This window comes from Eptatretus burgeri, chromosome 8 (assembly GCF_056783735.1).
Source record: "Eptatretus burgeri isolate ZD-2024b chromosome 8, Ebu_testis_v1, whole genome shotgun sequence".
Lineage (NCBI taxonomy): Eukaryota > Metazoa > Chordata > Myxini > Myxiniformes > Myxinidae > Eptatretus > Eptatretus burgeri.
Genome location: NC_140968.1, coordinates 55,538,621 through 55,562,623, shown reverse-complemented (window position 1 = coordinate 55,562,623; position 24,003 = coordinate 55,538,621).

Sequence of the window (24,003 nt, the reverse complement as noted above, 5' to 3'; positions counted from 1 at the left end):
ATTCTTTTCAAAGTATTGTGTTGAATCCAATATTTGCCAAGATAATTTCCAAATAAAATTATATTACAGACTGTGATAGATAATATTAAGTTGAAAATGGTACCATTGGATTCCTTGCCCCCAAAAACATACATTTAGATACCAGAATTAAGTCAATAGCTGCATTACGTTCAGAGATAATAGCAAATGTAGATTTCAAGTGGTGGCCATTTTGAAATCCAATATGGCGGATATAAAGAGAGAATTTCAAGTGGCCCAATATCTGAAAATGTTCGCAACATATTAATGTACATTTGTGCTAAATTTGATGCTTGTATCACAAAATGCACAACAGGTTTGCTATGCTGTTTGGCATTTCCCCCTTCTCTTTCTGCTGTTACTTTTGTTCTGGTGTGTCCAGATTCGTTCTGTGTTCGAGCTCTTCCACAAGCCGAGACTCTGTTTCCAATTTTTTTTTCTGTCTGTTTGTTTGTATGTTTGTGCAGGATATCTCAAAAAGTTGTGGACAGATCCGGATGAAATTTTGTGGACAGGTTCGGTGTATGACAAGGACGAACTGATTAGATTTTGGTGAAGATCCAGATCAGGATCCGACCACTAGAATTTTTAAGTGACTAGCTGAAACCCCGTCACAGACGGATTCCGTTCATTCAACCACCCTCACCAGCTCACACACACTCCAGGGACATGGACTGGACAGGGTGTGCTTGCCCCCACCTACTCATCCCCCGCCCTTTCCTCATTCAATCTGCTTACCCCGCCCAAAAATGTAATTACCCCAGCCCCGCCTCTTCACTCCCCACCCCCTGTCTTTTGATTCCCCGCCCCACTTGCCCCCGGGCCTCCACCCCCGTCCACCCCCTCACACTCAACTCCGCCTCATTCAACCCAGCCCCGCCCCATTTCCCCCTGTCTCCCGCTTTCAATTTGCTTACCTCCGCCCAAAAATTTGCTTACCTTGCCCCCGCCTCTTCACTCCCTGCCCCCGTCTCTTCATCCCCCGCTCCCGCCTCTTCACTTCTCGCCCCCATCTCAACGAAAAGTGTTTATTCTGCTTCAGAGTTGAAAGTTGACTATTGCCACTATGTGCGATGCACTCTTACAGGTACGGTTTCTTTCAGTCCAGGTCACAGTACCGAGAAAAAGGTGACGCGACCGCTCGGAGGAGCACAAAATTGGTCCTTCAGTATTAATATATAGATTCTTCACCATTGAGAGATAGGGCCAAAAACGATATAGTACTGTATAGCATATTTCAAAAATGTATTGAGCCCGATATGTTCTCGTGGATCAGGCATTCTGTGGCGGATGTATGCGCTCTACCGAATGCCCTTCTAGTTTTTTTTTTTTTTACAATACGAGCAAAGAACACGTCCTTATGGGTGGATTAAATCTTGCAGAATTACGTATAGATGATTTGTAATAACCCTACCAGGAGCTGGATTACACAATAAATAGTTACATGGAGAAAATTGGGGTGCTCCCCCCCCCCTCCATCCCCTTCCCCCTTCAGCCTATGATCTTTTTGTTATCACCAAGAAGCTTCTCATGCACACCCCAAATACCACCACCAGATTTCAACTCATTCCATCCAGATGTTTAGAAGAAACATACAGGAACAAACAAACACATCCATCCCAGCCCACAATGCATGGCCACACAATACCTTTGGGAACCACTGACCATCATCCGACAGAATAGACTCCTCACTTGAGATGTGATTCTAGCATGCACCATTTGCGTTTTACACCTCTGTTTCTATAATTACTTCCAATACTGTATAGATACCTCGTTCTACCTTATTGTCATGTGTTGAAGTAATGTGCATTCCTCGTTAGTATAACTTTTCGCCACCCAAGTAAGTAAAAAGGCTTTAAAAAAAATGCCATCCAACTGTACACGAAAACTATGCAATGTCAACGACAGGTTGAGGTCAAAAAAGATGAAATGTATAGAAGGTAATATACAAGCATTCTTTACTCCTGATAAAACAAAACAAAATCAGCCACAGATGTAAGAGAGTGTGAGAAAGCCCGATTCATGGCAGCGCCGTCTGGTGGACGAATTGGAAGCTCAAGGCTCTGACGGCTCTTTTCCATATGGTCCAAGCTGACTCAGGTGGGCCTTCACCTAGCCCCAAGTTCCCTTGAGAAATATACACAAATATATATATATATATATATATATATAAATAATCCACCTGCTCGGTATAAATATCCCAGCCAGTTAGGTGAGAGCTGATTTGCTGTCCTGTCAAATTACAGGTGAGAGACATAATTGGGTCTATAGATGTATTATGCAGAAAAAAGTCAGGAGCAGTGTAAACCATGCTGTAAATGGGTAAAGGAAGAGGAGGAAGACACAGACTATGCATGTTCTGAATGGATGGGGTAAAGGATGCAACCAAGCTGTCTCTTGCAGAGCATCGGGAAGCAAGCAGTGCAAGCTAGGAATGTTTGGAGAAATCTGATGATGAATGTCACCAGAATTCAGTCATGATATGAAGGAACTAGAGAACGAATACAATATTGAGATCAATCTCATGTGTCTGTGTATGTATGTATGTATTATGTATGTATGTATGTATGTATGTATGTATATATATATATATATATATATATATATGCCCATATATCGTTTTTGTATGTCGTGTAAGATTAGGGTGATTGGGATTATGCATTTTTTGAGAAGAAAGCACTTCCAACAAAAGGTAAACTAGATCTACTCCACTAATTTGAGCAATAAGCAAGAGCAGATCTGGTCTCAGACGAAATTTCACTCGCTTCACAGCAGGCTTCCTATTGGCCTGAGGAAGACTGCTGTGAAGCGGATGAAACGGGATGTTTCAAGTGGATTGAAACAACTTTGACTTCCTGCCATTTCTTTGATTTTTTTACTGACACCGTTTTCCTTTTCAAGGTTAGGTGGTGTTATTGTGATGTTTGTTCCCTGGGATTTCTAGCTCTGTAACTCAACTACGCCCTTGACAGACAAAGGTGGTGGCTCTATGGTATGAGACAATCATGGAGACACCTGCAGGAGGTTCTGCCGGGAATACGACCTCAGAACAGGTGATGGACCCACAAATTGTGCCATTCAAAATATTGTGAAACATTTTTAGCACAAGGGTACAGTACACAACCAGAGCAAGGACAACAGTAGCAGGCCAGCACCAGTAACCAAGAGTCAAGCCAACATCGACGCCGTGCGGGATTCTGCAGTGGACAGTCCCAAGAAGTCCCACCGCCGGCGTTCCTGGGAACTAGGCATTAAACCAACATCAATCTGGCATATCCTCATTGAGGAGCTGAAACTTTTCCCATACATCATCTCTATTGGGCATAAACTGAGCTAGGATGACATGAGAAGGAGACTTGATATGTGCAATTGGCTCAGTGACAGGATGGAGCGGTACCCAAACTGGATCAACCTGATCTGGTTCAGTAATGAAGCCCATTTACACTTGAACGGTGCCATAAACAACAACAACAACAACATTTTCTGGGGGGAAAAACCACCTGAGATAACTGAGAGGTACCTGAAATGGCCTAAGGTCACATGCCTCTGCACTTTCACTGCCAGATGGGGAATGCTAGGGCCTTACTGGTTTGAAAATGACAACAGCAGGATGGTGATGATCAACGGTGAGTGCCACTGAGCCGTGCTCCAGAATTTCCATCATGATCTAGCCCAAAGGGTCACCCAAAAGCAGCTCAGCATGACCTGGTTTTTGTAGGATGGTACATCCCTGCAAAGAGCTGGTGATACCATCACTTTCTTGCGGCAGCTCTTCAGAAACCACCCCGTTGCCCTGGGTACCGCAAATGACTGGGCACCCCATAGCCCATAGCATGCAAAACACCAGGGTGATAGTTTACAGTTGGGTCTAGATTCAAACCCAGGCCAGGCAGCTCAGAATTTAGCCTCTTATTTCATTCAACATAGTTTATTTGGCCATTTGACCAATCCAAAAAGCCTCATTATCATAGGTTTGGTGTCAGCTTAATGAATGTAGTTGCATTATGTTTTCGAAGAGGGTGTAACTTAGCCTTCCAAACACCATGTGGGCATCTCGACCAAAGGTCACATGACAGTAATATGAGAGTCAGCTTGTAATATACAACCTCAATCCACATTTTCAGATAAAAGTGTGACACACTGGGCCATATGTTAAAGGGGTAAGATATCGACCTGTCATCATCTTTTAAAGTGATGACACTTCCAGCCTTCTCATAACGAAATCTCCTCTTCATTTTTCCCTTTGTAATAGCACACTCAACGTTGCTGGATATTAGCCTGGACGCTTTGACAGTTGGGTCATCAGTTCCCATTTCCCAACCCATCATCCTCCAACCAATATTGTACATAATGGTAAAGCAGTAAAAGCTGATCTCCACTCTGATATTACTTATATTTCCTTGTCTGAATCTGAAAATTATTGATAGTCTGATTCGATGCAAAACAATTTATTTTTCACTTATTAAAGGAGAGGTTATTTTTGTCCTTCAATACATAAATAACTCCATCACCGAATTTTGACGGAGGTTATGTTTTCACACCTGTCTTGTTTGTCTGTGAGCAGGATATCTCAAAAATTATGGACAGATTCGGCCAAAACTTGGTGGGCAGATTGGGTGTGTGACAAGGACGAATTGATTCGATTTTGCTGCAGCTCTCAATCCGGATCCAGATAAGAGAATTTTTTTAAGTGATTCTTCTTCATTGAGAGATGGACCCATCCTTGCATCCATCCATTAGGACCATTAGTGGGGAAACTTAGCATAACAATTGTGCATTTTGTGAGGAAAGCACCAAATTTGGCACACTAGTAGCCGATCATATGATGAACAGATTTGGATATTGGGCCATCTCAAAATTTTTGATGGCAGTGGAAAATGGCTGCCACAGCAATCAGCGGCTGAGTTTGAGATGGCCCAATATCCTAATCTGTTCATAATATGTTAGGCTACTAGTGTGCCAAATTTGGTGCTGGCCTCACAAAATGCACAATTGTTATGCTATATTTAGCTAAGTTTCCCCACTACATACTCTGGACAGAGCGTCAGTGCTGCCAAAGCAGTCTCCTAGGCTCTTGGGAACAATCCTGGATGGGTTACCACTCCGACACAAGATACTTGAATGGCTCAATAATCCCAGCAAGCTGGTACTCATTTTGCCGAACTCGGAAGGATGGCAGGCTTAGTCAACCCCACCTGGTATTAATTCAATAGCAAGGAAAGATTTGAACTCGGGATCCTAGGATCCCAAGCCCACCACCCTAACCATTAAGTCAACACCAGGCATATAAATGTGATTGTGATTGTGGAAAAGAAGCAATGGGACAGTCCATTATGCCAAAAGTGGAATAAGTGTGCTTGGTGTGCACGATATACATGTGTGTGTGTGTGTGTGTGTGTGTGTGTGTATATATATATATATATATATATATATATATATATATATATATATATATATATATATATATATATATATATATATATATAATACAGATAGATATAGAGGATGATTCAAAAAGTTGTGGACGGATTTGGTAGAAACTTGGGGGATGAGTTGGATAGTTGACAAGAACAAGTTGATTAGATCTTGGTTAAAGCGAAGGTGACAAGAATTGCTTTTTTCCTCCGCCCCACCCCCCCCCCCCCCCGCAAAAAGTTTTGCCACCAAACCCAAAGATGCTGAATCCCTTCGTAATAGCCTATCAGTGGGATACAAAACAAACTGTTCAGGCTGGCGGAGCTATGCGCTCTACCGAGTGCCGTTCTAGTTTACTGTTGAATACTTGGCCACTGATATGCTTACATCTATATATTAATACTGAAGGACCAATTTTGTGCTCCTCCAAGCGGTCGCGTCACGTTTTTCTCGGTACTGTGACCTGGACTGAAAGAAACTTCGTACCGGTAAGAGTGCATCGCACATTGTGGCAATAGTCAAACTTCAACTCTGAAGCAGAATAAACACTTTTCGTTTTACATTCGTTTACATGGCGACATGTGACATCACCGCTGAGAGGGGAAAGGACGTCATGACATCACCGGTCATTCGCTGACGTCATTACGTCTGTCGTCGACAGACCTTTACTGCTGAGAGGTGTAATTCCACTCCTCGAAAATAGCGTCTGCAATGTAAAACTCTCTTCTGCACATGATGACTACGTCAGAATGTGAATTTGACACACAAAAATGTAACACGAAACATTGTATCTTCTATAAATTAATACTGAAGGACCAATTTTGTGCTCCTCCAAGTGGTCGCGTCACGTTTTTCTCGGGACTCTGACCTGAGAAGTTTTGACATGGTGTTTGTACGTCAAAGTAGACATGTGCACAAATCAGGGGACTTCTTCACAAGGAGTAGTGTACACCAAAATGTCGTGTACAAGGACGTTTTGTAGGCCTCATTAGGTAAGGCCATGAAGTACATCGACTGGGATCCGGCTCTTACAAGAGACGCCACTGGTTGTCATATTGGGCTCATGGAATGGAATCCGTCTGTGACGGGGTTTCGGCTAGTCCAGCATAATTTAACACTCCAAATTTATAATTATTTGCAAATCCATCTTTCAATTTGGTAATGATTATTATTTAATTTGGTAATGACACCACATAATGTGTGTAGTAGATTATAAATATTCTCTCGAATACAAATTATTTATTCAACCAATTATTTCTGAGAGGTTAGAGTAATAGCGAACATAGTGAGCTTCATATTCAACGCGTGTGCATGAGAGAATAGGAAACAACAACAACAACAACAACAACAACACAATACCCTGGCAATTTGGAATCCGTGTCGTCGGCTATGACCCTTTTGCTTCCGGTTTTTGTCATGGGGAATGATGCATGCCGGGAGATAAAGGCATCGTTGGAGACATGAAAGACCCAAATATCAGACATGGTGTATATTTCCTCCACTGATTTTAATGAAGATATCTCCCGCATCATCAAAAAATAATTTTTAAGCGTGATTTACATTATTTGATCGCTGATCCCGAATCCAGGCCAAAGTAACTGGAAATTGCAGCATCGAATGTAAGAAGAATTCTACGTTCGCTTCTAGGCTTTGCCTATTCCATATTATAGAAGCACACACCACCCGATTGTGTGCACCTGCTGAGGTGACTTGAGGATGGCTCGACTTGTTATGATTGTGACACAAAGCAGGCAAGGCCGGATTATCATCGGGGCACAAGGAAACACGTGCCTTGGCACCCCTCCCTCGTCAGTGGCCCCCCCTGAAAAGCAACTTTATTTCCGAAAAAAAAATCTGACAAAACATTTTATTACGTGTTTTCATACACACACTAATCACATGTAATCAGGCTGGTGACACATCCAGCAGGTGACTGAAGGTGAACTCGTCCACACACACTTAAAGATACGGATAATTTTGCAACTTATTGATTTGGTCGTTTCAGCTCGGCCCTGCGCTTGCTTTGCACATATATTTATTTTTGTTATCGCTCTTGTACATGACCATAAATCATAAATTTTATTCCCATGCTTAAGCTCAATTAGCGTTGCCATAAAGAAACAACTTAGGTCCGTTCAGGAGGGGTGGGAAGGCATTGTGCAATCACCCTCGAGAGCCACTTGGTTTTTCGAGTTTTCATGCACACAATAGTTACATGTGATTTGGCCTGTGCGACGTGATCATACCAGAAAGCAACTGAAAGCAAACTTGCACACACAAACCTGGTGATATAAAAGATGTTGCTAATTGTGATTTACCTGTTTAAGGTAGGCCATGCCCTACACTTTTATTTTACCATTTTTGTCCATGACCAAGCTGTTTCAATTTTAAAATTCCACGAAGAGTGCTGCAATCTGTTGCTCCCAAACGGCAAAGGGGAAATCGAACCAGATGATGGGAATGCTTGCAAAACCCCAAGAATGACTGTTTTTTTTGAGACTCAACCTATCAGGTCAGCAGACATGACATCATGTCTGTCGCCTGATCTCAATCCTGAAACTGACAAAGTGGATGAAGGGAAATATAGTTGCGAGCCCAAGCCTGCTGGTATAGCTGAGAATAGTGAATTGGTCTTGAATGCCACTTGCAAAGAGAAGGACAATGGACAGATCCAGAGGAATGTTTTCCCCTGAAGGAATCTTGCAATGACTATTGGTCAAACTTAGGCCCCAATATGTGCCAGGATAAAGCAGATACTGAGAAGTACTCTGGATCACAACGATTTTACCCACCGACCCAAGATAAGTCCAAGGGGCTCTGTCATATTTTTCAAAACAAATATGTTTTGAAATTTCAACAGAATTAAGAGTCACAAACTATGTAAATTGGCTGCTGTACAGCCCATCTAATGGTTCTGCATGGTTTTTTTTATGCTTTGATGTCATCACACATTGACAAATTCTCCAGTTCTCAAGATTTCTATGACCAGAAAAAAAAGCTTATGATAAAATGAGCTGCCATAAAGAGAGTGAAGGGTGCAGAGACTATTCTTAGATACATCCTACGCTGCAAGGGATCATCTCATCATGTCGATCAGCAGCTGGAGAAAGAAGCTGAACAAAAGGGAAAATATTGGGTAGATGTTCTATGCTGCGTTGTGGTCGTGGTGAGGTTTGACTGAAAGGGGACTGCCATTCAGAGGACACGATGACCTTCTTGGTTCAAAACATAACAACAATTTTTTAGGTATCTTGGAACTCATTGCAGAGTTATACCCATTCCTTGTCAATCACCTTCATGAATTTCATCAAAATGGCAGGGAAATAAATCATATCTTTCTTCAACAGTCTACGAGGAAGTGATAAGAATCCTGTGAGAAAAAATATCAGGGCCCATATCAATAACAAAATCGAAATAGCAAATTATTTCTCTATTTAAGTAGACTCAACCCATGATATCCCACACTTCAATCAACGAACAATTGTCATGAAATGTGTCACAGAAGAGGAACCTGTTAAACGTTTCCTTACATTTTTTCAATCTGATGGTCAGAAGACCTCAACATCTCAGATTCTATCTACTTCAATTCCTTGAAAGGCAGTCTATCAACTTCTCTGATTGTTGTGGGCAGTCAAATGACAATGCCAGCAATATGTCGGGACAGTATCGTGGCCTCCAAGCTCGACTCAAAACAGTTAACCCTCTTGCACAGTACGTGCCCTGTGCTGGTCATTCGCTGAACCTTGGCGTTGCTGCTGCTTCTGCCTGCACAGAAGTTGTAAGGTTTTTTTTTTTAATTTATCCAAAAGCTTGATATACACAAGAAAAAAAAAACAAGAAAAAGAGCAATCAGAGATTGCAAACCCTCACCAGGACTTCTTTTGGGTGGTATATTATTATAGGTTTGCAGGTAAATCCAATATGGCTGCCAAACCATGTGACCAATGACATCAGATGTGTGAACCTTTTGTTCCTCATGGACAGGTGGTCATACATGTAAAGTTTCGCCTCGATTTGTTCAGCCACTTCAGAGAAGATTTTTGAAGTTTTTTTTTTTAACAATATGGCTGCCGAATCATGTGACCAATGACGTCATGAATTATTTTTCTGTGCACCATTTTATCCCTAGATGACCCTCAAAAATGTTCATGGATGTGGCGTTGTACATACGCAATTATGACGTTATAATGAAGGCACTTATGATGTCATAAAAAAAAAATCACACTCATTCCCCATGAGGAGTACTTGCTATGTGGCATGTTTCAATTTTTTCCTTGGTGCGGTTTCAGAGATACAGAGGTCCAAAGTTTTTCCATTTTTCTAATATGGCTGCCACACCATGCGACGTATGGTGTCATAATTATCATTAAAACATTCTACGTGAGTCGTTGCACCAATCATGAATATTTTTGTCTCAATCTTATAAGCGGTTGCAGAGAAAAACACAAAACTTCTGTTCGGATAAACAAACACACAAACAAACAAACAAATGTACCCAAATGCATTACCCTCTCCGAATCCTTTGGTGAGGGAAAAAATGTAAAAACATTGAGGGATGAAATCTCAAAAAACAAACTAAACAAGTTAGGAATAACACCACATTATAATTCCACAATCCTCTTCTGGATTACAATCACAACATGTTTTTGAGATTTTACTTTTGTTGAGGGATTGTGATGGATGAAGAAAAATAATGAAGAAGAATAACAATGAAGATTGACACCACATTATGATGCTACAATACGACAGCACAATACTCTTCCATCACAATCCCACAACAAAAGAAAAATGTCAAAATATGTTGTGATGGTAATCCAGAAGAGGATTGTGGTGTCATATTGTGGCATCATAATGTGGTGTCATTCCTACCTTGTTTGGTTGTTTTTTTTGAGATTTCATCCCTCAATGTTTTCACATTAAAAAAAAATTTTTTTCTTGTTTCCACAATTTTTTATGTAATAACATGCTTAATGTTTTATATATTTTGTTATTTTGGTATGGATTAAATTCATTCAAATTTGGCTTATGGTACATTCTACCCCTCCCCTCCTCAATCCCGACTTTTGGTTCAGTCCATTATGTGGATTACCACATTTGTGAAACCATGCGATCATCGTTTTAAAAATAATAAAATGCTGAATGTTTTATATATTTTGTCATGGATTAAATCCATCTGTGATTAAATTGTTCTAATACTTGTTTCAATTGATTTTGGGGATGTGTTGGGTATGTATAGCTTTTGGAATTGTTCTGTCCCTTTTCCCCCCTCCCACAATCCTGACCTGGTTTGGTTGAGTCCACATTATTTTACATTCGATTTATTTTACGAATAAAACGATTAATGTTTTATATGTATTTAAATTTTGGGTTGCGTGCACTCGCCCAGAGACAAAGTGACTTCCTCGCATTGGAATCACCATCATGGCTTCAGCAGTCATTGAGTTAGGTTGGGCTACAGTTTTACATTGTTTTTAGAGGGGAAGAAGAGGCAGAAGTACAAATTGACGATTTAACGATCTCTCGTTGTAGTACTTTAACGAAGTATTCTGGCATCTTTTTAAATCTCGGTAGTTCAGAAAACGCTCGAGAATAAAAGGTATAGCTTTTAAATGCTTATGACTTCACTCTATAGTCGTTTATAAGCGTATCATTGTGTACACAATTGAATAGGCGGCCATGTTTTTTCTTCTTCCATCCCTCTACATGGAGTACTACCGTACTCCATGATATTTCTCAGATTCAACTCATCAATGGCAGGTGTTGTGTTCATGTCTGAAATAACATGGCGGTGGTTGGCGGTTCAATTCTGTACTGAGTGAATCAAACCAAAGACTTTATAAATGTTATATGTTGCTTCCTCACACAGTCTCAGCATTTAGAGGACAGAGCATGACAAATCCCGTGGCTGGTAAAACCGATCTGCTCATGTTCTTTCTACCGTCTTTTTGAATAAATAATATGACGTGCATCTTGACATTGTTTTTTTTTAATTCTTATTCATTAATGCTAAATACTTTACTTCCAAGGCAAATCATTCTACATCTACAATTGTTTTTCCGATTGCCATGCACTTCTCATCGGGGGCACTGCACGAAAAAGTCTCTTGTGAAAAATGAAAAGGTTGTCCTTTGCAAAAACAGGATCATAATTTCCCATGGTAGCTTGGCACATGCATTATTTTGTTTATTTCATTGACTTGCCTAGCAGATACCCGTCTACGACGGGTATGGGTGACAGGACGGATCACAATACTCGGTTACGGTAGTTTTTTGGATGTTTTGCACCGCATTCAACAGCTGTTCATATTGGTGGTGTGCCTGGGTGCCCATGGTAGCGTTTGAGACAGGTTGCTTAAGATTGTTGGCCTTGATACATAGTGCCGGATGAGTAACACGAACGATTTGACATATTCATCGTTTCTTTATTACCTCCATCAACAGATTAACAATATGGCAGGATAAAAGTCGTAAATGCTGAGTTGAACAAACGTCCTGAACTCATGGACTTAGTTGAGTAAAGCACGTCGTCTGGGACCCGGCCGTCGGTTTGCCGCCGAACGCTGCTGATTGTGACGTCATCGATTCCCTCTTTGAAAATTAAATCTATATTCGATTTTTTTGAATCCGCTATCACCTGCGTAAATACATGGAACACATAATGTGAAGATTTCGGAAGTATGAACAGAATATGATCGGAGAAAAGTGTGTTAGAAGTTCCAGGCTTATACCCATTATATTATGATTCTTGGATTAGAGTGGAGCCAGACACAATTCGTCCATCTCAATTGCATATTCAAATTTAATGATTTATACCTGAAACATGCTATATTTGTGATAAATTTCATTACATCCTGAAGGGGGTGAGTGCTCCAGAAACCCCCTCCAATTCCCCCCCCCCACTCTCCCACCCCACTCCCCCGAAGCTTAATCCGGCCCTGATAACAGGACAGACTCATAAAAGCAATTATATAAACTAGCCGAAACCCCGTCACAGACGGATTTCGTTCATTCAACCACCCTCACCAGCTCACCCACACTCGAGGGACATGAACTGGACAGGGCGTACTTGCCCCCGCCTACTCATCCCCCGCCCCTGCCCCATCCCCCCGCCTTCAATTTGCTTACCCCCGCCCAAAAATTTAATGACCCCGGCCCCGCATCTTCACTCCCCGCCCCCGTCTCTTGATTCCCCGCCCCAATTGCACCCGCCCCCTGTCCACCCCCTCATACTCAACCCCGCCTAATTCACCCCAGCCCCCACCCCCTCCTCCCCCCTCTCCCGCTTTCAATTTGCTTACCCCCGCCCAAAAATTTGCATACCTTGCCTCCCGCCTCTTCACTCCCTGCCCCCGTCTCTTCATCCCCCGCCCCCACCTCTTCACTCCTCACCCCCGTCTCAACGAAAAGTGTTTATTCTGCTTCAGAGTTGAAAGTTGACTATTGCCACTATGTGCGATGCACTCTTACAGGTACGAAGTTTCTTTCAGTCCAGGTCACAGTACCGAGAAAAACGTGGCGCGACCGCTCGGAGGATCACAAAATTGGTCCTTCAGTATTAATATATAGAAGATACAATGTTTCTTGTTACATTTTTTGTGTCAAATTCACATTCTGAGAAAGTCAGCATGTGCAGAAGAGGGTTTTACATTGCAGACGCTATTTTCGAGGAGTGGAATTACACCTCTCAGCGGAAACGGTCTGTCGACAACAGACGTAATGACGACGACAGACGTAATGACGTCAGCAAATGGCCGATGATGTCATGACATACTGACACCTCTCAGCGGTGACGTCACACGTCGCCATGTAAACGAATGTAAAACGAAAAGTGTTTATTCTGCTTCAGAGTTGAAAGTTGACTATTGCCACTATGTGCGATGCACTCTTATAGGTACGAAGTTTCTTTCAGTCCAGGTCACAGTACCGAGAAAAAGGTGACATGACCGCTAGGAGGAGCACAAAATTGGTCCTTCAGTATTAATATATAGATAAGAGATAAGATTAATGAAGTACATTAATTTAAGTTTGGAGTTGGAAAGGAACCTAAGGTGTGTGTGGTGTTGTGTGTGTGTGTGTGTGTGTGTGTGTGTGTGTGTGTGTGTGTGTGTGTGTGTGTGTGTGTGTGTGTGTGTGTGTGTGTGTGTGTGTATACGTGTGTATACGTGTGTGCGTGTGTGTGTTGTCTCCGGCATTGGTAAAGTGGAAGAGAGGTGTCAGTGAAAACATTTTTTTATTAGTATTTGCCAATGTCCAAACAAAAAACTGGTCCACTCCCCAATTTGTTATCCATCTCTCACTCTCCTGCCCAGAAACCAACCTGAAACATCAACTCTGATCTCAACTCGACAAACATTGATATGTTCACAGTCACAACACCAGCTGTTCTTCACACCAGCACGAGGCTTTGCCCCAAGATAACTGATCGATAGTAGGCCAAATTGAACTGTTAGCCACAAAGTTCCGTTTCACACCCAAGCTTTCTGCTGCAATGACACTGCTGATAGCAGAAAGAGAAGAGACTTCACTGCTAAACAATTAGAGAATTGAATATTAATGGAGACTGAAAATTAACAGGAACACAGTTATCACAATTCTACTCAATATTAATTTATCGAGATAGGACATGACTACAAATCCAAACGGAGTCTTGAGAGAGGATGAACATAAAACACACAAATCAAACAACATAGTGGTTAGGGTGGTGGCTTGGTATCTTCGGGTCCAGAGTTCAAGCCCCATTTCCGCTGATATAACACCAGGGGGTTGACTCAGCCGGTCATCCTTCTGAGGTCGGAAAAATGAGTACCGGTGTAGCAGCCAAAAAGGCTGTACACGAAGGGAAGTGGTAGCAATGGATTGATTAAATCTGGTGTTGGTGTGGTGCAGGCATGATGGGCCAAATAGCCTCCTCCTGTACCATAAATCCTTGTAAATAGGAAAGTACCTGAGCTTTGCCAAAAACGCATCTGGAACAATGTTTCATCGAGAATGAAGAGTGAAAGCAAAGTAATAAATCAAAAATACTGCAGTGAAAATGCAGGGAGAACAAGTAATTACATGGTCAGCCTTCTGCTTGTGGCAAAACAAGCAGGTGGGCTACGAGCACTAATCCAGATTGTCCTGTCCAGTGGCGCACAAAAAAGGATTCTTGGGAGATCTTGCCCTTCGTGCGGGGATAACCAGCGTAACAAGTCGGCGTTTGTTTTGACACGTGTGCCCATGTACAAACTGATCTTTATTTATTTATTTCATCACAAACCTTCCCGGGTGTTCCCCGAATCCATTGTCGTTGGATTTATTGAAATCCATTCATCCATTCTCAAGTTATAACATGGCAAACAAACAGACAGACAGACAGGGCTCCTTTTATAATAGTTTTACGATCCATATTGTATTTCACTTATTATTCTATTTGGTGTCGTTTTATGATCTTAAAGAAAACTTGTTTTAATCTGCTAACTGTAGCTCCCTGTGTTAGCATTCATGTGACTCGGTGTTTAAATCTATTGACAAGTTCAGTGCTGTGTGTGGTTGCTTTCAGTCTTAATTCTTTCACCTGAAACTGCAAAATGGAATAACTTCTTAGGAATATTGCTGTCTAAGAAAGGCATTCGTACAATGTGGAATGGAAAAGCACCTGGTTAATCAAATAATTTGGTGTGAAGTGCATTATTATTATTGACATTGATTTGTAATTCTAAAAAAAAAAAATGAAGTGCGAGTTTGTTTTTCCTTTTTTAAATTCGAGTTCTTTTGGATATATATCATCATGAAGCTGATCAAATACAAATCCATCATTAATTGCTCGTAAATCATCAACGAATCTGAAGATGGTTTGACACCTTCGTGCAGTTGTTAGTTTATTCCTGCACATGTTCTGGACACAGACTCATACATGTGCAGGAACAAATTTGTAAAGAAAGGGGCTGGATCTGAACCCATGGGTATCCCCACTGTCCACTGGAGTATCTTGTTGCCAAATGTAAAGAAACTGTTGTTTAGAAAAAAAAAAAATCAAATACTTTCTTTAAGTTTATTTTTTGAAAAACTCCATGAATATTGATTTTGCTTTATTGACCAGTTTGTTCTTTTTTGATAAATTTTAATGTATACTTTATTCCCTCTTATAAATGCTTTATCTAACGCTCTTACGAGCGGTTACGATTCCAAAGCGGTTATGAGCTTGTCATGTGGAATGTTTGTGTATAATGTAAAAAATCATAAGTTGATAGACATTTAGCCTTACCCTTGTTATTAATGTTGTGGATGCTGTTGATTTCAACTTTAGAATCATCAATGATCCACAATTTTTTAATACACCACAATAAAACCTTACCTTTTCATGGTCGTTTTTATATAAATTAGTTTCATCACCCCTGTAGTACTACCTGGCAATGGTTTCAAACTGCATTCTTTACTTCCGATGATGAACCTCATCTTACAAGGGTTTTTGTGCATTTTTGAGATCCTGTAAAGGAATGGTAATATACTTATGGTGTTTATCTGGAACTAACAGTTTTCTCACTTTGGAGTGATTTACATGGTGTTGTATCAAGTCCATTTTATTATGGTTACTTAATTTGTAGGTTTTTTATAGTCCAGTCTGGAAGCCAAATTTATCCAATAGTGTTTGAATGGAGAATGTTTTGCATACAAATGCAATATTATTATTTGCTTTGTTAATTGCAACAATAACATTTTGTGTTTCAAGCTGTTTTAGATAATCACTTGTCTCTGGATTGTTTAAAATTACTTTTAGATTATGGATTCAAACTTTTCTTTTCAAATCAACAATTCTCCATTTAACATGTTTCTCTACCTCCTCTATTTTCTCTACCTCCTCTGTTTCTAACCATAAAGCCATTTGTGTGTTTGGTACTTTGTGTTGATCAATTTGTTCTCCTACCCATTCTGTCAGTCCTATCATTGTAAGTTCTATTGCTTTATTCCAGTTAGTCCTTTTATTTTCTCCATAATTTGGTCCTTTTGTAAGTAATGCACATATTTTTCTGTCTTTCACTATTCTGAGATCACCTGTGATAATGTGTTTATGATGTGGTTCTTTAATTACGGAATGTTCACAATAACAATGATGTGTGTTATTTAACCATTCCTTTAAGTCTATAGATTGCACAGTTTCCTTGGAGTTGAAGATGTTTTCCCTTAATTTCATTTTGTAAAGTGTACACAACCCTTGGTGGCTGTCTCTCTCTCTGTCTCTCTCTGTGTGTGTCTCTGTCTCTGTCTCTCTCTCTCTCTCTCTCTCTCTCTCTCTCTCTCTCTCTCTCTCTCTCTCTCTCTCTAATATCTCTCTCTCTCTCTCTCTCTCTCTCTCTCTCTCTCTCTCTCTCTCTCTCTCTCTCTCTCTCTCTCTCTCTCTCTCTCTCTCTCTCTCTCTCTCTCTCTCTCTCTCTCTCTCTCTCTCTCTCTCTCTCTCTCTCTCTCTCTCTCTCTCTCTCTCTCTCTCTCTCTCTCTCTCTCTCTCTCTCTCTCTCTCTCTCTCTCTCTCTCTCTCTCTCTCTCTCTCTCTCTCTCTCTCTCTCTCTCTCTCTCTCTCTCTCTCTCTCTCTCTCTCTCTCTCTCTCTCTCTCTCTCTCTCTCTCTCTCTCTCTCTCTCTCTCTCTCTCTCTCTCTCTCTCTCTCTCTCTCTCTCTCTCTCTCTCTCTCTCTCTCTCTCTCTCTCTCTCTCTCTCTCTCTCTCTCTCTCTCTCTCTCTCTCTCTCTCTCTCTCTCTCTCTCTCTCTCTCTCTCTCTCTCTCTCTCTCTCTCTCTCTCTCTCTCTCTCTCTCTCTCTCTCTCTCTCTCTCTCTCTCTCTCTCTCTCTCTCTCTCTCTCTCTCTCTCTCTCTCTCTCTCTCTCTCTCTCTCTCTCTCTCTCTCTCTCTCTCTCTCTCTCTCTCTCTCTCTCTCTCTCTCTCTCTCTCTCTCTCTCTCTCTCTCTCTCTCTCTCTCTCTCTCTCTCTCTCTCTCTCTCTCTCTCTCTCTCTCTCTCTCTCTCTCTCTCTCTCTCTCTCTCTCTCTCTCTCTCTCTCTCTCTCTCTCTCTCTCTCTCTCTCTCTCTCTCTCTCTCTCTCTCTCTCTCTCTCTCTCTCTCTCTCTCTCTCTCTCTCTCTCTCTCTCTCTCTCTCTCTCTCTCTCTCTCTCTCTCTCTCTCTCTCTCTCTCTCTCTCTCTCTCTCTCTCTCTCTCTCTCTCTCTCTCTCTCTCTCTCTCTCTCTCTCTCTCTCTCTCTCTCTCTCTCTCTCTCTCTCTCTCTCTCTCTCTCTCTCTCTCTCTCTCTCTCTCTCTCTCTCTCTCTCTCATTGTTTCTGGAAGTTTACCCCACACTTCCTTCTGTTGTAGTATTTTCTCTACATTGATAATTTCTACCCATTGTTATCAAACATAATTTTGATGATGTCATTGTCTTTCCTATGATTAACTGCTTTAGATTTCTCTTTGCACATTTTATGGTCAATCATGTCCACAATTTCTTCATGTGTTGGATTGGGAGGTCCTCTTGATCATTTTCTTTCATTCATCTGTTAACAATTTGCCAAATTTCATTCAGTTTTTTTTTAAGTATTGTTTTTATACTGCTGTTTTGTTAAGTAATCTACAGATATTTGATTTGTGAAGATAAGATTCTAACCACTCATTTACCATTTGCTGTGGTGTGTCTGTAACTGGACATTTACGTCTATAATTATGTACTCTGTGTCTCTGAGAGTCTCGTGGTAAGGTGTTAAAAACAGAGGCGAATATGTTTTGGCCATTAATATGTTGTCGGTATGCATCATCAAATCTTTCATTTAATCCATATTGGTAAGCAGTTCTTAATTCTTTAATTCAGAAAAGTTATCTACACTTATGCAATTGCATGATTGCTTTATCTTCCATATGATCCTTTTCAGTCATTACCACTTATCTTTTCTATAACCTGAACATTGAATCTTGCATTTTTACAGTATCCATTTGTAAAGTGACGAGTGAGTAGTGGACAACCAGCAGTTTTATCTGGGTTTCTCCTGCCGCTCCTGTGTGCATTCATTCTACATTACATCTCTGCATTGTTTCACCAACATATTGCATCGCACATTTGCTACAAGTTAAGCCTGGTGTTGGCTTAGTGGTTAGGGTTGTGGCTTGGGATCCAAGGGTCCTGAGTTCAAGCCCCGTTGGCTGCTGAATTAACACCAGGGGGTTGACTCAGCCTGTCATCCTTCCGAGGTCGGCGAAATGAGTGCCAGTGTACTGGTCCCGGTGTATGCCCCGGTTAGAATAGGTGTACCATATCCCTGTGTGTCGTAAGAGGCGACCAGGGTTGGCGTCAGGAAGGGCATCCGGCCATAAAACATTGCCTCAAGAAAAAGCCAAACCCCTGCACAACAGGGAAAAACGGCTGTAAAAACGGTCATTTTTATTTTTATTTGCTACAAGTCAATAAGTAAACAAGGTTTGAGGTTTTACATGTAATTAATTATTTGGTTTCTTTTAACTCAGAAGATCTTGCCATTACCCTACAATTAATGACATTGCTTGCGGCAAATATCGGAAAAGTTTTACAATTGACAATCCCGCATTTACGCAGTTTGCATTCAGAGCAGAGAGGGATGGCAAAATGTTCCACCTGGAATGATCCAAAATCAAATTTTGCTTTTAAACATTTTCCCTGCTTGAACCATGTGATCTTAAGTCCCCATCCAGGGGTCAAAAACATTCAGTGTGAAAAATCAACCAGGGGTCAAATCCAAAAAAATCGTCACAAATTTCATGTGTCTCCCAATGTTGATTGCATATACAGAGTTTAATTTTAAAATGCTTTAAAATGGGCTGGTAATTGCATTTTACGGTACTTGACCTTTTGACCCATCTCCGGGGGGGGGGGGGGGGCAGGGACAAAACTGACGCTGTTCTTGCACCGTCTTACCATGTGGTGATCATAACTATCAAGTGTGGTGAATTTAGGCAAAACCGTTTAGGAGGAGATAGTGTGACAGAAGAACGGACAGCCAGACGGGCAGACAGTCGATTACAATTTCCCCTCGTTTTTTCCAAAAAGTGTGGGGATAACAATGCAGAGTTTTGGTGGGTTATATAATACAAGATCACAGCTTTATTTTCATAAGGACATACATACCCATTCACTCACTGAAAGTCAATAGCCTCTCATGTGGTTGAGGCTAATGATAATAGAAACAATCATAACAGAAGAAGTGAAGTGACGAGAACACCAGATCTGTGATACAAATACCGCCACTACGCTGAACAGTTCCTCCTTCAACATTTGGACCACACGCATATCTTTCACGAAATATGTACACAAATGTAGCATTTAAAACCACACAAGGGGAAGTTCCGACTATTTACCATACAAAATGTATGCATGTGTACGTATGCAGGATTGCCCGTACTACTTTTATGGAGTGTAGTAGAGCAACTACAATTGAGGTGCAAACCATTTCTCTTTAAGTCAGCATCTCATTGTCTCCCGTTTGTGAAACCACCTTTCTCAGTGTTTTCAATTACACCCTTCCTTCCAGGGTTTCCAGGTGGCAGTACAACACCAATTAAAATCATCCTCCATCCTTATCTGTGATCCTCGTTAACCCTCCACTACCTATCCTGATCAACTTGCAGGGTCAGACGTTTCCTTCCCTCTTCACCATCCTCCGCTTGTTTGTTTGTTTCCTTGTTGCCCTCACTGCCTCACTGTCAGTGTTTCCTTCTATCCTCCTTTACTTCACTCTCCGACAAGCCCAGACTATGTGCACAAAAAAAATGAGCATTAAAGCACATACAGTTGCACACACATGCACATTCCTTGTGTTAATTCCAAGTTTTGAAAGGAAAGTGGACTGCAGATTTTCAATTCTGCAGCAAAGGTCTTGAGTTTTATAAAATCTATTTTACACTTTAATATAAAACTTTTTCGTACCACTCCCAATTGTTTCCTTCCAAAAGTGCACGAGTTACCTGTTTTCTTCCAGTCTTGGATATTTTAATGAAAAGCTGAAATGAAACAGATTCGAATTTTGCAGTTTTAAAAAGAAATGCATGCAAGCAAATGCATTTCAGACTCAGTCTATTTTGTTTGAACTTTATTTGCACATGAAGGGGGGGGGGGGGGAGCCAAGCAAGCAGATTTTAATTACACTTCAACAAAAAGGCTTACATGCCTGTTCACATACAAAATGCAAAAACAAATTTTGAATCAATGCAAGTTGTGACCATTATGCCGCTTTTGCTTCTAAAAACAATAATTGAAAACTGTTTGGTAAATTTCACTTTGTGTCACATAAACTGCTTTCTGACTTTTCAAGCAGGGGTAGTCTGGCTCACTTTTTGTGCCACTTTGTGCATCATCCAAATTGCATAAGCCAAGATCAAAAAGGTTGTGGTTCAAAATTGCCTGATGGCCAAAGGAATGCAAATTTTGAGAAAATCTGAGCAAAAACATTTTCTGTTGGCTTATTAATTTGTGATCAACATTTCAAAAATCGATAGTGGTCAGGATACATTAATAAATAAGTTTTCCATGAGATGAAAAAAAAAAATGTCCTCCAAAGATGAAATGCTTCATTTCCTGATTCTTCTTCACATGACGTCTAGACAGTGGCGTGTTAATATTATCATCCCCATCAATATTATTATTATGCAATCATAATTTTTATTATTATTATCATTTTAGTTTGTTGGAAGCAACTTTGGAAAAATGCCACAACGATGTAAAACTGTGCTGAAGATAGCGTTATTACCTTTGCTATCTGCAATGGACGGAGGTAATGTTTTCACCCATCTATTTGGTTGTTTGTGTGCAGGATATCTCAAAAAGTTGTGGATGGATTCAGATGAAACTTGGACACGTTGGGTAAGTGACAAGGACAAATTGATTCGATTTTTGTGAAGATCCGAATCCGGGTGGAGGTATGTGCTCTACCGAGTGCCCTTATAGTTACTTTTGTTACTCTTGTTACTTTTGTTATGAGAAGCGGCCTTGGAAAAATGCCACGATAAACTATTTATACACCTTAACATAGTGTGTGTTCCTGGAGAAAACTCCCTTGTGTAGGGGGGGATATTATGAGTGTTAATATTGTTTTGAAATAACATTAATATTATGCTATTATCATTATTGTTGTTATTACTTTTGTTATTAGAAGTGGCCTTGGAAAAATGCCACGATTAGTTATCTATACACATTAATACAGATTTCGCCCAAGGTGGAAAACCCCTTTGGGGCAGAAGGCAAATTAAGTCCCTTCAACCTCAACCATGTGACCTTTGGTCCTGTCAAATTTGGTTGAGATTGGATAAGTGACAACTGAATGGATCGCACCATTTGGTTAGACATGGTCAGACATGAATGCATGAATGGTCAGACAGACAGACACCAAATTCCACATTTGATTCTCTCCATGCATTCAATGTTCAATCAATTCCCCATATTTCTTTTTATTCAGATTTTTCCCTGTGGATGGTATTGTTCTACCCTTTGGCATTAATTTCTGGTGCCCCTTTCTACTCAACAGCAATCTTTGGTTGTGAACTGACATCTGCAAATGTTTGAGCCAGACATGGTCTGATTCATTATCATCGCATCTCACAAAGTTACTCCAAGGTTATTTAAATACGAGTTCCCCTATGAGGAACTTCAATGATGTAGAAGGCCATTGAGTCCACCAAGCCTGGTAAATGTTTTCCAACCTATGATTGTTCGTCCATGCTCTATCCTCCAAATTCTGAGTAATAAGGAAGGAAGCAGCACATACCATTTTTGCACAAGTCTTTGGTACAATTCTGCTGGTGTGCGAACCACCGACCTCCCACACTCAGAGAGCATGCTCTAACCATTATGTCACCAAGTCTGGTATTTGAGACAATCTGTGAGATGTCAAACAACTCAATACCTCATCCTCAAGATTTGATAGACACTGCTCACTGCTGTCATTCAACTCACAGATGGGTATGAGGCTGTGTCAGATCATAGATAGAAATCTATCGACTCAGAATCAGATTGCTTTATTGTAGCAAAACTCTGCTTCAATTCCGAGGTGAGGAATAATAGCCTGAATGGTACAGTGACTTGGTAGGAGCTAGCCTGCATGCCTGTAAAACACATTGGCTAAGAGAAGCCATGACAATGTCCAGGTTTCGAACACCAGGAGGAGTATCTGTGACCTGTGAGCCCCATGTGTGAAACAATTGCAAGACGTCCGAGTTTGGGCTCTGAGGGTTTTGCCACTGCGGCACCATTCTGATCCTGTGATTGGGGCTAATGACTGAACAGGAAGAACTCTGCAAAGGAGGCACTTTACAGGATGCAGCCTTGAGAAGCATTCCTCAGTTAGTGGTGGATAGCTGAGAAACAAGCTGGCTTAATGAAAGAAAATGGGTTGCGTTCATGTGGATTTTGCATTTATAACTCAATGCATGGAAAAGCCATGGGTAATGGGTGGATTAATCCAACACAGACTGGATTTGATACAATAACCAGGTGTGACTGTCTCAAGCTCAGACATCTCCATAGGCAATAGGCTGGCTACCTTTGACGGGAGTAAAAATCCGTAATTGCCTTGCAAGCTGTTTTTTTAAGCCTAGCAGTTTGTGTTGCCTTACGCTTTCTGCGCAGCTGTCGGGATTTACACAGGTATTCAGCCAGCAAAGTCCAATTAACACTAGTTAAACTTTCCAGGAACTAAGTATGCCATTATGTCATGTTTTTCAAAAAAAATAACTTCAGTGGCAAGGAACATCTGTTACTCAACTGTTTATTTTCTTACAGTAAGACCAAACCTGCAGCGAAAAGTGAAACTTATCTCAAAACTGCAGTTTTAAAATGTAACAAGGGTGTAACAAGGGTGTAACAAGAAAAGTGATTTCGAAATAATTCTTACAAATGCTACGTTAAGTCGTGAGAAACAGCTAGTGATGCGTAAAACCACATGCATGTCTATTTCTTTCCTCTGTATAAATGCATAAAGCCACATGTTCTATAGAAATATAGTAGTCTCTCCTTAGAGGCTTGGACAGCCCAGCTAAAAGTGACCATGTCCAGAGGGAGAAAGCACAGCCTGAATCACAAAATATATATATATATATATATTCCCTATCCACAAACTTCAATGCAGGAGACCACCATGAGGTGTATCAAGCCTGCACAATGGTTGCCAACCTGTTGTTGTTTGTCAGTGTGAACATCAAGCAAGTTAACAGCATGTCCCATTTTAAAAATCTTTCGTATGACTTGGATGGGGTTCGAACCACTGACCTCCCAGACTCAGAGCAGAAAAAACTCTAACCATTGTGCCACAAAATCTGATAAACCGAGATAAGGCCACTTGCGGGCCTCAGACATCAAACAGTCAGCAAAAAGCCAACTGCTTCAAGAAGCAGGACTCGTGCTACAATGACAGCAATGCACAAATAAATCTATCCAACAATTAGCACAGCAATCTCACCTTTTTACTCAAACCACAAATTTTATCCAAAGTGACAATTCCACCCAACCCCATTCAAAACTGCAAGCAAAAATACATGGGAACCATACATGCCAGGGGGTCAATATCCCATGGATGGCTAACTCAAGGCAAA